Here is a 13,768-nt window from a genome sequence, read left to right as displayed (position 1 = left end):
TTAAATGTTCTTGGACTCCCTGCTGTGGAGAACATAAAGTAAGCATTTGACCTGGACACTCTTCTCAGGGTGCATGAAGACTGACTAACAGGTAAATGAGTGAAAAGACAATACGTATTTGAGATATTTACAAAAGAGAGGTACCTTTTTCTTAGAATGTTCGTGAACATATAGTCTGAGCTTGGCTGGAATTTAAATGGGAGGAAAACATACAGACTGAAGGGATTGAAAAGGACTTCTGGGGTTTGAAATATGAAGTAAAACTCTTAGATGAGCTGTCACATACCAATGTTGTCTGTTCTAAAAGTAGACACAGAAGACATACAAACAGATTTGTACCTGACACTGAAGATTTCTGATATTCCCAAAGGGGACCTTGATAAAGAGCTACACTGTTCTAGTAAAGCAACACAGATAGACACCTTTTGGTGAGGCACACCTCAAGGTGGACCCCAAACTCAGCATCTAGCTGTACAATGCTTCCATAGGTCCCTTATGAAAGGGCCTGGCCAAGAAGGAAGAAGTCTGCTATGGGAGCCTGGCAGACATTTTGGCACCTTCAGAGGGTGGACATGCACACTACTGGAGAGAATGCTGAGCTAGATGACAAAATATTTGTTTCTATCCCTGTCACTTGCTTACTGTGTAAAGTTCAAGCTGGGCCCCAAACTTCTCTAGTCCTCAAATTTTTTACTTATCATGTAGGGATTAGTAACACCTCTTCTGTCTATATCATGCAACCATTGTCAAAAGCAAATGAGATAATGTAGGCAAAACACTGTATAAATTGTAAAATGCTATATAAATTAAGCACTGATTGTGTTCAAGCTTGTGATCAACATCTGTGACACTGTGTCTCTAATGAGTTGGCCGAAACATGTCTGTCAAAAGCCCTCTCCCACTCTTCTCCATTAACCCACATCCATTTTTAACTTCCCTGCACTAAACCCACTCTTTTCAGGAAGCTCTCTAACCTTATCCATTGTCACACTTACTTCCCATGCCTTCTACTCTTATGCATGATCTCTACCACATTATCCTTTTAACACATGTTCTCTCCTACATAGGGATGTGTGCCTTTCAGTTGCATTACAAACTCCTGAAGGAAAGGGAGCTTGTTTTTACTTTTAAAATGACACCAGAACCCTCCTGTACTTGGAAGCAAAGAGTTAGGAATAGAGGGAAGTTGAAAGACACTGAAGGTTCAGAGAGAGTGACAGAGGAAATCCTAAGTGAAGACTGACCCCATCACAGGTATCCTGGCAGTTCTAGCTCTTTTATTGACAATAATTTGAATTATTTTTTTAAATAATTATTAAATTAATTATTTTAAATGAAGATGGCAATTTAGATCTCCATTATGCATGGCATGGGCTGAGTTGAATAACTGGGAAACAATTGAATTAATAAATGTTACATTACACTGTACACATATAGAATGGTATTCCCCCCCCCCCCCAAAAAAAAAAGAATGAGGTTGGGTAAGCTTACATTTTCTGCACCAAATAAACTAACTGAATTTCTAATCCATATGACTTGGGTAAGGATAAAATCTTGGTGGATTTTTTTTTTCAATTCTCAGAAACAGCCTGCTTACCTTTTCCCCCACTGATGACATATATTATTCGATTGTTGATAATCCTGGCATAATGATGCAGGATGCAGAACATCCCGCATATTAGCTAGACAAGCTATCTGTGAAGGGCCACTGTAAGTGGAGAAATAATGTGCCACATTTTACTATTTAACAAGATACATTCATTTTATATATAAGAAGACTACCTTTTCATGTTTCAATCGCTCATTGAAAAAAGCAAAATATAATTCAGAAGAAAAATTGGCAATAATGCAATACAAACAGGGTGCATAATTTCACTTCATAGAAATTCATTGTTTTGGATTATCTGCATCAGTGATCCACCCATCAAATGTCTCACTCCATCAACTCCTGTATCGAAACATTTTTTTCCCTCTTTCTCTTTAAAGCTGCTGCCTTCTAGTACAGAGCTAATGGAGATGTAGGAAAGATGAAAAGGTTACTAGCATATATCTGCTGAGTGGGGGTTTATAAAATCATCTAGCACAGTGGTCGGCAAACTCATTAGTCAACAGAGGGGCAAACCGCGGCTCAGGAGCCGCAGTTTGCCGACCACTGATCTAGCATATACTTAAAAGATGTCAAATCCAGGAGCACCACAATTATCACTCTGAACCTGGGTCCGTCTTTTAACTTTAACACTTTAAAACTAAAGGTAGCAGGCCCTCTTGAACGAAGGAAAGTTGAACATAGACTGACTCTGGGTTTCTGTAATTTTGAAATGGACAGTGCTCTCACACTTGAACTCAAGCAGTCACGCAATTCACGACAATGGGATTGAGTTTCCGCAGTTTGGCTGCTGTTGTTTAAATGGAGATCAGCACATCCCCCACCTCTGACTGTGGAGAGACAGGAACAGCAGCTGACACTGGGATGGTGGCATGAAGGTCTCAATGCAGAAATTCGCTGGGAAAGTGCTTTCTTTGCAAAACAGATTGTTTCCATTTCTGCTCTCCCCATCCTGCAAGTGGTGGCTGTTTCATGGCCAGAAGCAGTTGTGGGGAGGTTGTTGAGGGTGGTTTAAAGGAAACAGCCTGTGTTTAGACTAGAGTAGAGGCTTGGAACCCACAAAAGTGAGCATTTCTCCTTTCACTAGCATTTGCGATGTGTCACCATGGGGGTTGAGAAATCTCGCCCAGATGCTAGTGTGTGCATGTTTTAGGTGTCCTTGTGGGTGAGGACTTGGCAGGAAGCATGGTGCCTTAGACAGTCAAATGGGAGAAGTTCATCCCGTTAAAGTCTAGACATTTAAAGAGCAATAAGTGTTTGTTAAAAGTTTTTAAAATAGGAGCAAACAGAGGATTTGGAAACATGAATCTTCCTGAAAAAACAAATCCAAGTTATTCCAAGTGCACTTGGACAGGCCTTTCTTTTTGGGTGTATTTTTGTTATTTTTTGAAATATTTTACCAAGATCTTTGGGGAATGTAGGCATGTATAAAAACATTACTAACCATGGTGGTGTACTATTCTACTCACCAATTGTTGGTCATCTCTAACACAGAGAGTGGACTTATGTGACAGTACTAGTCAAGTCATTTGTTCAGAATGTCATTTGAATAAAATAATTAGGTTCAAAGGAATTATTATGGAGGGGTCCATCTTTAGTAGCTAATAAAGACATATCACTTTTAATGCACCAAGAATGTATTCTTAAAGGTAGCAACAGGTTATCATTAAAATGTGCACAAGAGCCTGGCTGGTGTGGATCAGTTGGGTGAGCATTGTCCCACGCACCAGGAGGTCACCAGTTTGATTCCCAGTCAGGGCACATGACCGCATTGCGGGCTCCATCCCCAGAAGGGGGCATGTAGGAAGCAGCCCATGATGTTTCTCCCTCATGGATGTTTCTCTCTCTCTCTCTCTACGTCTCCCTTCCTCTCTCTGAAATCAATTTTAAAAAGTGTGCACAAAAATAGACATGTGGACTTTTAAAGAATATGGCAGCAAAAAAAATTTTTTTTTAGGATTTTGCTTAGGATTTGTAAGATTCCTAATTGCTCAACCGAAAACAGTGTACTAATTTTAAAAGCACATGTAATAATTTTAAAAGTAATAAAAACAAACACAAACTTCATGTTGTAAACTGAGGGGTTCACACTATTTATTTTGAGTGATGCTATTATTAATTTTAAAATAATGAGCCTTTATTTCAGACTACTGTTTGACCCTGAAATGGGATGTTGAATTGATTTCCAATTGTGATTATACTGATGTACTACAATTGGTTGGGATGGCCATGATGTTGTGGTGACAATAGCATAATATGAGTGCTACAAGGCCTTTCTGTGGAGTTTTCAACATGCAGAGAAAAGACAGTCATGTTTGTAAGTACTAAACCAAATTAGCACTGAATACTAATTAAATATGGGGGAACACAGTCCCAAAGAACCCATCACTGAATAGGGTTGCAGTTATAAAACAAATGTTTGGTTTAGCATAAGATTTCAGCAAAGCTGTTTAGAGACCATATTGATTTAACTTCTATTTCTGCCTATGAAAGCTGAAACTGGCAGCTTAATATAGTTCATTTCAACTCTGATTTTTATATTTTCTGAAATGAAAAAATGTCCTGCTGACATAAGTACAGGTAAGTGACAATTAATAGTGTTGACATCAGCAGGTGTTACAGATGGAAAAAGGGTATACAGAAAAAGGAGGAAAAGGACAACACCAGGAGGCATGCTAGTGGGGAATCAGAACAGATACTGGAAGGGGCAAAAAACGAGAGGAACAAGAGTGTTTTAGCGGTCTTGATGGCTTTCTTGAAAGTCAATAGCTTTGCACATGTCCCAGTGAGAAAGCCATGTACACCGTGACACAAAGCCAACATTTGTATTTTCTGAATCCATCTGATTGTCTCCGGTGGATAAAAACTTGAGCTTAGACACCTAAACTGGCTGGGAAAAGTTTCAGAAAAGAGAGAAACAAACGAGTAGCTCAGAAAAGAGAGAAATAAGTTGATAGCAAAGATCCCTTTCCCCAGTGATGACAGTGGAAAGGGCACTACTCATAAATATTAATAATCATGGTAAGAACAGTGATCATTTGTAGAGCACTGTTAATTTTGCACATTTGTTCTACATCTTTTGCTTCTCAACAGCAGCATGAGGCAAGTAGGGCAACAATTCTTCTCTTCACTTGACAGATGAAAAACAAATAGAAAATGCTTCATGAAATTGGAGTAAAGTGTCCAAGCTCCCAGGAGTAAAAATTATAGCGGCAGAGTTGCGGCTAGAACTTAGGTGTCCTGATTCCCAGCACTCAGCTCTTTCCCTTACTTCTCTGACCACTCCTGAGCAACAGGCCACACTAATATAATTTAACTCAGAAAATAAATTACTTAAAACTGCTTTGGCCAAAACCAACATCTCCCAGTAATTCACCAAAATGACTAGCACAAAGGGAAAGAGGAGAGGCACCGGTTATACGTTCTCTAGGCCTTTTAGAAAACATGGAGCTGTTCCTTTGGTCACATACATGTGAATCTACAAAAAAGGTGATATTGTAGACACCAAGGAAATGGGCACTGTTCAAAAAGGAATGCCCCACAAATGTGCCCATAGCAAAACTTTTAAGAGTCTACGATGTCACCCAGCATGTGGTGGGCATTGTTGTGAATAAGCAAGTTAAGGGCAATAGTCTTGCCAAGAGAATTAATGTACATATTGAGCATATTAAGCACTCTTAGAGCTGGGATGGCTTCCTGAAACATGTGAAGGAAAATGATCAGAAAAAAGGAAGCCAAAGACAAAGGTGTCTGGGTTCAACGATACATCAGCCTGCTCTGCCCCAAGAAGCACTCTTTGTGAGAACCAATGGAAAGGAGCCTGAACTGCTAGAAGCCATTCCCTATGAATTCATGGCATGATAAGTGTAAAAACAAAAGAGTGGTGTCTTTTCCCCAAAAAAATATTTAAAGAAAAAACAAAATACCCATTTTGTAACTGGATCATATTATTCACTAGAGGCCCAGTGCACAAAATTCATGCACTTGGGGAGGGGGGTCCCTCAGCCTGGCCTGTGCACTCTCACAGTCCGAGAGCCCTTGGGGGGTGTCCGCCTAAGCTGGCACTCAGACATCCCTCTTGCAGTCCGGAGCTCTCGCAGTCCAGGACTCCTCACTTCTTACAGCCTGCCTGCCACAGAGCGGGGAGAGACTCCCGCCACCACAGCTGCGCTCACCAGCCATAAGCCTGGCTTCTGGCTGAGCAGCGTTCCCCCTATGGGAGCGCACTGACCATTAGGGGGCAGCTTCTGCGTTGAGCGTCTGCCCCCTGGTGGTTAGTGTGTGTTATAGCAACTGGTCATTCTGCCATTCGATCAATTTGCATATTAGCCTTTTATTTTATAGGATTGTTTCAGGTCAGCACATTCTCATTCTAGATCTCCTTGGTCTCCTTGGTCTGACTTTATCATTCCCTTTTGTTCTCTATTAAAAATAGTCATACTGCGCCCTAACTGGTTTGGCTAAGTGGATAAATCATCTGCCTGTGGACTAAAGAAGGCTTCTGGGTTTGATTCCTGTCAAGGGCATGTACCTTGGTTGCGGGCTCCATCCCCAATAGAGGGCGTGCAGGAAGCAGCTATCAATGTTTCTCTCTCATCAATGTTTCTCTCTATCCCTCTCCCTTCCTCTCTGTAAAAATCAATAAAATATATTTTAAAAAATAGTCAAACTGCTGATTTTCATAGGTGTAAAAGATAAGAAAATCCTTCCCTGAAATTAGAGACAATGACAGGCACAAATATTCTGAGTAAGTCTATAAAATTTGGAGAATCTCAGTTTTCTTATCTGTAAAAAGAGGAATTCAGATTTATTTTAAAAATATTTTTTTACTGATTTCAGAGAGGAAGGGAGAGGGAACGAGAGATAGAAACAACAATGGCGAGACAGAATCATTGATAGGCTGCCTCCTACACACTCCCTACTAGAGATTGAGCCTGCAACCTGGGCATGTGCCCTGACCGGGAATTAAACCATGACCTCCTAGTTCATAGGTGGATGCTCAACCACTGAGCCATGCTGGCTGGGTGAGGGATTCAGATTTAATGTTTCTTTATACTTACTTTCCATTCAGTTGTTAATTAATTAATATATTATTATTCCTATCTATGATATATTTATTCATGTTACATATTAATTTTAATATAATTTAACCTTCCACTTGAGTTTCTGGGCTTATGTTTGTAGTATTGCCATGTGCTAGACTCCCTTGCTTTTCAAAGTGTGGGTGGTGGACCAGCAACTTCACTGTAATTTGGTGACTGTTACTAATTCAGAGTCTCACGCTCTAACCCATATCTATTAAACATAACATGCCTTTTTAACAAGATGCTTGATGATCTGTATGTACTTTAATGTTTGAGAAATGTTGCCATAGATCACAAACTTTTAGGAAAAAGGAGAAATAAGACTTTGTGAATCTGTCTATATGACACCTAGCATGTGGTGATTTAGAGACTCATTTGAAGTCAAGTAATAGTAACGAAGAGGTTAGATTTTTTATTTTTAAAGATTAATTACTGAAGACTTCACACGTGTTAAGGTAGTAACGAAAAATGTATGAATCAAGACTGATGATCAGTCCTTATCTTGTCCTTATATTCCTTAATAAGGAGAAGTCAAATAATGACTGGTGTCACCAAGTTCAGGATCTAGACCCATTGCAGAATTTGCCTAAGTTAGTAAGTGGTTTAGGAGCCTATCTGACTCTAAAACCTAGTCATATTCTATTAGTCTGGGCAAGTGACTTGTAGAGAAAGGTAACTTCAGAAAAATAAACAAGGAAAGGTCCATGATTTCTAGAAAAAGCATGGAGCCAACATTTAGTTATTCATCATCTTATTAGTCTTCCTTTCAAGTATTATCTGTCATTTAATGAATATTTTTCCAAGTTACACATCTTCCCAAAGAGGGTATTATATTTCAACTATATGAATCACTTTTCAAAGTTTTCAAATCAGTAGGTTTGAAAAAATTCCCAACAACAGAAAGGATGAATGTTGGAGTGTAAGTAATAGCTCTAACATTAAGTATCCCCAAACATTGCAGAATATGTTGTAAACCTTTCAAAAATAAAAACAAATAAAAAAGTATTTCAAGCTACATGTTAATGAATTATAGTAAGGATTTTCTTTGAATCTTAGCTTTCTTATCAGTAAAACTAGCTGAAACTTTTATGATTTTCTACCTTAAAATTTTTTTGTGTGAAACTTGGTTATTTTTCAAATACTGCTCCTTAAAGCAATATGCCACAAGTGAATTGGGTAAAGTTCATGGTAATAATAGTTGACCTAAATCTTGTTTTATGTTTCAATTATTTATGTATTTCTAGTTCTCCTATTTACAAAAAAATAAAATGATTCAAAGAAGTTTATTGCAGTACAATTTTAAAGCAACAAGCCTAAACTTGCTTATATGTGTATTATTGATTTTCCTCCAACTTTTTTGTTTTGAAAAAAATGTCAAGGCTATACAAAAGTTGCAAGAATACAACAATGGACACTCATATTCCCTTTACCAATTGTGAGTATTGCCACATTGGCTTTATTGCTCCTTTCTGTCTTTGTGGATCATTTGTAAATTAGTTGTAGTCATCATGGTACTTCACCCTTAAGTAATTCAGTATGTCTCTCCTAAGAACTAGGACATTCTTTCTATAACCAAAATAAAGTTATACAACTCAGGAAATTTAACATTGATATCACAGTATTGTGTAATACATACCCACATTTAAGTTTCCAATTTTATAGCTGCGTATTTTTCAATATAGGATCCAATGAAAGGTCACACATTACATTTAGTTGCAATTTTATTTGCAAAAAAAGACAAATAATCATGTGTTACTGTGATCTTTTGACATGTTTCTGAAAGAACAAATGTACTTATAGTGAAACTTCCATACTGATTGTACACTTACATTGCGTATTTTCATAAAATTGAGGTAAAAATCAACTCAACTAAAAAATTTTTCCTGGTAGATAAATATACACCACATTTCCCCACTGAAATGAACATGTATGGACATTTTTGATGTGCATACATACTAAAACTGGCTAAGGACACAAACTTGAAACTTGACAAGATTGTAAGACAATAAGGCCAGAATTAGAAGAAAAACTCTTCATGATTTAAATGGCATGAGAGATTAGAATTATGAGTAGGGAAAAATGAAATTGAACATTGTCTGTAAGGTCATCCTTTATCAGTCATTTCATCCATATGGGTGGCCAAAAGTGAAGATGAAGTTAAAGGACTTAATGTTACATGCAAATCAATCCAATGTTTATGATTAATGCAAACCAAGCAGTTCCAAAGTAAAGGTTTCTGTGGTGATTTAAACTTGGCCGTGGTTTGCATCTCTGTACCTGTTTTCATAGATGTGCATGAACTTGACCTTTTCCTCAGCCTTCCTCCCCGGGCACTCTCAGGTTGCCCTTAAAAATGTTATTTTTTTCTGTGTATATTATGGTGCTCCAGACATGCTGAATTTCCTTTGGATGTGTAAAAAGGATGGGGGACTAGAGCACACTTTGGAGAATAAAGAATAAGCTCCCTTTTTCCTTCCTGGCTGGCCCAGGATAATCTGTCTTGACACAGGATATTGCCCATACCCTGCAGGTGGACTGCCCAATAAACTTATTCACAATGACCCTGAAGAAACAGATGAAGTCTGTATTGGTAATTTGTACCACATATTACCCAATGCAAAAATAATTATTAATCTAGCTGGGCTTCATTCGAAATGCCAAAGTTTAAGTTTTCCAAGATCAGTTCTAAGCATGCATAGTTTAGGTTTATTTGTGTAGATAAATCTGTAGGTCTGAAGTTCAGAGAGACACATGGCAAACTTGTTTTAAATGCAACAAATGCAACATGAATATCACACATTCCATATTTTTAAGGACCCACATCCTAGGTTTGGTAATTTCCCTGACCAGATAGATGATGGCTTTTCAACCTTTAATATGCTGTTGAACTAACATCTTTTATTTTCTCCTTACAATTCTGGCTTCTAGAAGTTTAAAAGTTGGAATGGTAAAAGAATCAGCACTCTTTCTTTTGGCCCTTAGAGCAAAGTAACTCTATCTTGTCACACAATTCTCTTGTAATTCATTTGAATGAACTAAGAACAGAACCCACTGAAGACAGATAATGGCTCTGTCATTTTCCAGCAGTATAACGTTAGGGAAGATACTGTGTCTTGATTTATCTCAGTTTTCTCATCTGTAAAATGAGAATAAATTATCTACTATACACCATGATCAAAAAGTAAATGAGCACAGCTCGTGTGGCTCAGTGGCTGAGCATGGACCCATGAACTAAGAGGTCACTAGTTCAATTCCTGGTCAGGGCACATGCCGGGTTGCAGGCTTGATCCCCAATAGGGGGTGTATAGGAGGCAGCAGATCAATGATTCTCTCTTGTTGTTTCTATCCCTCTCTCACTCTTCCTTCCTCTCTCTCTAAATCAATAAAAAATTTTTTTAATAAATGAGATAACACTATGCTATGACACACTCACTGAAAATCACTGACCAAAAAATGATAGAAATTATTACTTATCATTATTACATGGTTTTCCTCACCACTGGATTACATTATAAGAAACATATAAAAGTTAGTCAAGACACCATTACTATTCTGACTGAATAATAGGAAAAATCCTTTTTTAAAAAATAAAATGGGATATGTAGGTACTAAAGGGGTTAGTATATTATCTCCTCAAGAAACAACTATAAAACTGGATGGAAATGTAAAAATTAACCAACTGGGAATCAATTATTCATGTAAAGTGCTGAACTTCAGGTAAGAACAATGGGAATCTGCCTGGGGTTAATGCCTGAGGTTCTTACCATTCTACCTGTTTCCCCCTATACCCTCACAGCTTGGTTAGAATGATGTCTCCACTAAAGCATAGCTGTCTGTTAAGATCAGGAGGAGAAGAGGGGGTTGGAGAAAAAGAGGAGAAGGAGAAGAAAAAGAGGTGAAGGGAACAAGAGAAGAGAATTTTGACACTTAACCTTGAACCATACACAAAAAACAACAACTGAAGAGATCATAGATCTAAATGCAAGAGCTAAAATTACAATACTTCTAGGAGGAAATATAACAGAAAAGTCTCTGTGACCACAGATCAGGTTAAAACATCTTATATATGACACCAAAAGCATAATCCATAAAAGAAAAAAAAAATCAGTAAGTTGAACTTGATCAAAATGTAAACATTTTCTCTCCAAAGTGCCATTAAGAAAATGAAAAAAAGGACCACAGACTGGGAGAATAAGAGAAAGTATTTGCAAATTATATTTCTGATAAAGAACTCATAATAAAGAAAAGACAACTCAATTAAAAGCTGAGCAGAAGACCAGTAGACATTTCACAAAGAAGATATATGAATGCCTAATTTAAAGAAAGATGTTTAGTTGTCATTAGTCATTAGAGACATGGAAATTAAAACTACAAGATACTATGATAGCCCCGTTAGAATGGCTGTAATAAACAAGAAAGACAATAGCAAGTGTTAATGAGTATGTGGAGAAAGTGGAACTCTCTACATTACTAGTGGGGATGAAAATGGTACAGCAACTTTGTAAAGCATTTTGGTGATTCTGTAAAAAGTTAAATAGAGGTTTATCAGATGACAGTAATGTCATTCCTAGGTGTCTACTTTAGAGAAATGAAAGCATCTGCCCATACAAATATGCGTGTGCAAATGTTCATAGAAGCATTATTCTTAGTAGACCAAACCGGGGACAATCCAAATGTCCATCAACTAGTGAACAGAGAAACAATATTGGTTGTATTCATAGAATTCAATCCTTTTCATCAATAAAAAGGAACCAATTCTTGATAAACCCTACAACGTGGATGAACTTCAGGAACATTACTCAAAATGAAAGAAGCCAGGCACTGACGCAAAGGACCAAATATCTTATGATTCAGTTTATGTGAACTCTCCCTGAAAGGGCAAATCGAGACAGAAAGCAGCTCAGTGGTCGTCTGGGATCAGAATGGAAATGGGAATTAACTGAAAACAGGAACATTTGGAGTGATGGAAATATTCGAAAACTTGATTGTAGTGATGGATACAAAACTATAACTTTATGAAAAAATACTGAATTGTAAACTTTCTGTGGATGAATTATGTGGTATGTAATTTATACCCCAAATAGGCTATTAAAAATGAAAAAAAAATCCATTAAAATCAAGAAAATGAATTACTTCAGGAAATGTACAATTTCTTAATAAATATATTCATTGTTTAGTTAAGTTAAATAGAATGAGAATTAAATGTGGGACCAGATTTAAATCTTAGCTCAATACATTTCTATAGAAATCTGATCTAGTTACTGTGGTTAAAGCTCAATTTTCTACTTTGTAAAATCGGAGATGTTGATGCCTATATTCCCACTTGAAATCACTGTTGCATAGCTCAAATGAGATATGAAAGTGCCTTGTAAACCGTAAAATTCTGCAAAAATGTTCATTATAATGATGATATGTCACCTGTTAAATAACCATTTTTAATCATCTGTTTTGTTCTTTAGCTTAAAGCCTTTGAGGTCTTAAGCCCTGCCATTTTGAGAAGCTCAAGAATATCACCTTTGTAATGTACTTTCCCCTCCTTCTGAATAAATATTACAGAATTTGCTTTAAAAAATACCAACAGCCTTGGCTGGTATGGCTCAGTTGGTTGGAATGTCCTCCATGCTCTGAAGGGTCGAAGGTTTGATTATGGTCAGGGCACACACCCAGGTTGCAGGTTTGATCCCCAGTGGGGACACATACAGAGGCAACGGATAGATGTTTCTCTTTCACATCTATGTTTTTTTCTCTCTCTCTCTCCCTTCTTCTCTCTCTAAAATCAATAATGCATATTATTGGGTGAGGATTAAAATAAAAAATACACAAAACTTTATGAATATGAATTGATCATTCTGCAGCACATGTAGCATACACTTTATCAGGTAAATGGTTGCAAGTAATTGGTAAAGGGATAAAAAGAAAAATACCATGTATATTCCATAGATATTTGTAAGATAAAATATGAGTGTTTCTTGCCTTTGGAGTTACTGCTATTCTTAGAATCTACCCTTGTAAGACATATTGCTGAAGGCATCCCTCTGGTCGATGTTCACAAATACATCAAAGGTAAAAAAAAAAAAAAAAAATTAAAAAGTATGTTGCATCATCAGTCTGTTTTTATCAAGCCTTGAAAATCAAGCAAAGTATATTATTTACACATGAGAGGTTCTATTCTGAGTCTGCATACATCTGGCATAGCTCATATTTTTTCTTAATTTAAAATAAGTATTATAATGAGAGCCTTCCATTTAATTGCTCTATATTGGAAAGCTTCTGCCCCAAATTTAGGAATATGTTTAGCAAGAATGAGATTCTCCTTAAAGTGTACTCTCCCTGCCCCATCCCCATCCTATCCCTTTCAATTCCCTGTTTTCTGAAAGAAGAATGACTAGGAACAGGGAAGAAATAATGTTCTGCAGCCAAAAGTATGCTTATTGGTACCGATGAAGAGGGGAGGCCAAAGTCACTGAGGCATTGTGGGTATGACCAGCTTTGGAGTTAGAGAGAATTGGTTTAAATCCTGGCCATTCTAAGTATTACCTGTTCATGTATTCATTCATTTGGCAGACATTTATTAAGTATCTACCTCATGTCAGCATTGAGCTAACTCCTGTCAATGCAATGATAACTAAAAGAAAAAAGAGGAGGATCCAAGATGGCGGCGTAGGTAAACACCTAAACTGCTGCCTCGCACAACAACTTCAAAACTACAACTAAAAGACAAAACGTCTATCACCCAGAACCACAGGAAAGCTGACTGAGTGGAAGTTCTACAACTAGAAGGAAAGAGCAAACAGCATTGAGACATGCACAAGCGCTGAAAAGCTGAGGTACGGAGGCGTGCGAATCGGGCTGGCGGCGGGTGACTGGGAGCACTGCTTTTTTTAACCTGAAGGGAGACAAGCTCCCGATTACTCCGAACTCCAGTTTCTGGGGAGACGCAGGGAACCCAATCTCCTACGGAGAGAAGCTGGACTGTCTGCCATCAGGTCGGAAGGTGAGGGAGGCTTGCTTGCAGGGCTGCACGCAGGAATAATTGTTTACTGTGCTGGGGTACGGGACGTGGGTGGAGACGCAGAGC

General features: G+C 37.7%; 1 protein-coding gene and 1 pseudogene across 30 annotated transcripts in view; one reads left to right on the top strand and one right to left on the bottom strand.

The window, feature by feature from the left end:
- PTPRD (protein tyrosine phosphatase receptor type D) overlaps window positions 1-13,768 on the bottom strand; it is a 2,215,209-nt gene that overhangs the window by 554,420 nt on the left and 1,647,021 nt on the right. The gene's annotated exons all lie outside the window — the stretch shown is intronic.
- LOC308248208 (large ribosomal subunit protein eL21-like) lies at window positions 4,987-5,467 on the top strand (annotated as a pseudogene). The gene has a single exon. The product of its transcript is annotated as a large ribosomal subunit protein eL21-like (transcript).

Source organism: Plecotus auritus (genome assembly GCF_963455305.1).
Source record: "Plecotus auritus genome assembly, chromosome: 5".
Classification (NCBI taxonomy): Eukaryota; Metazoa; Chordata; class Mammalia; order Chiroptera; family Vespertilionidae; genus Plecotus; species Plecotus auritus.
The sequence above is the reverse complement of the archived record's forward strand: the minus strand, read 5'-3'. Positions and strand labels throughout refer to the sequence as shown.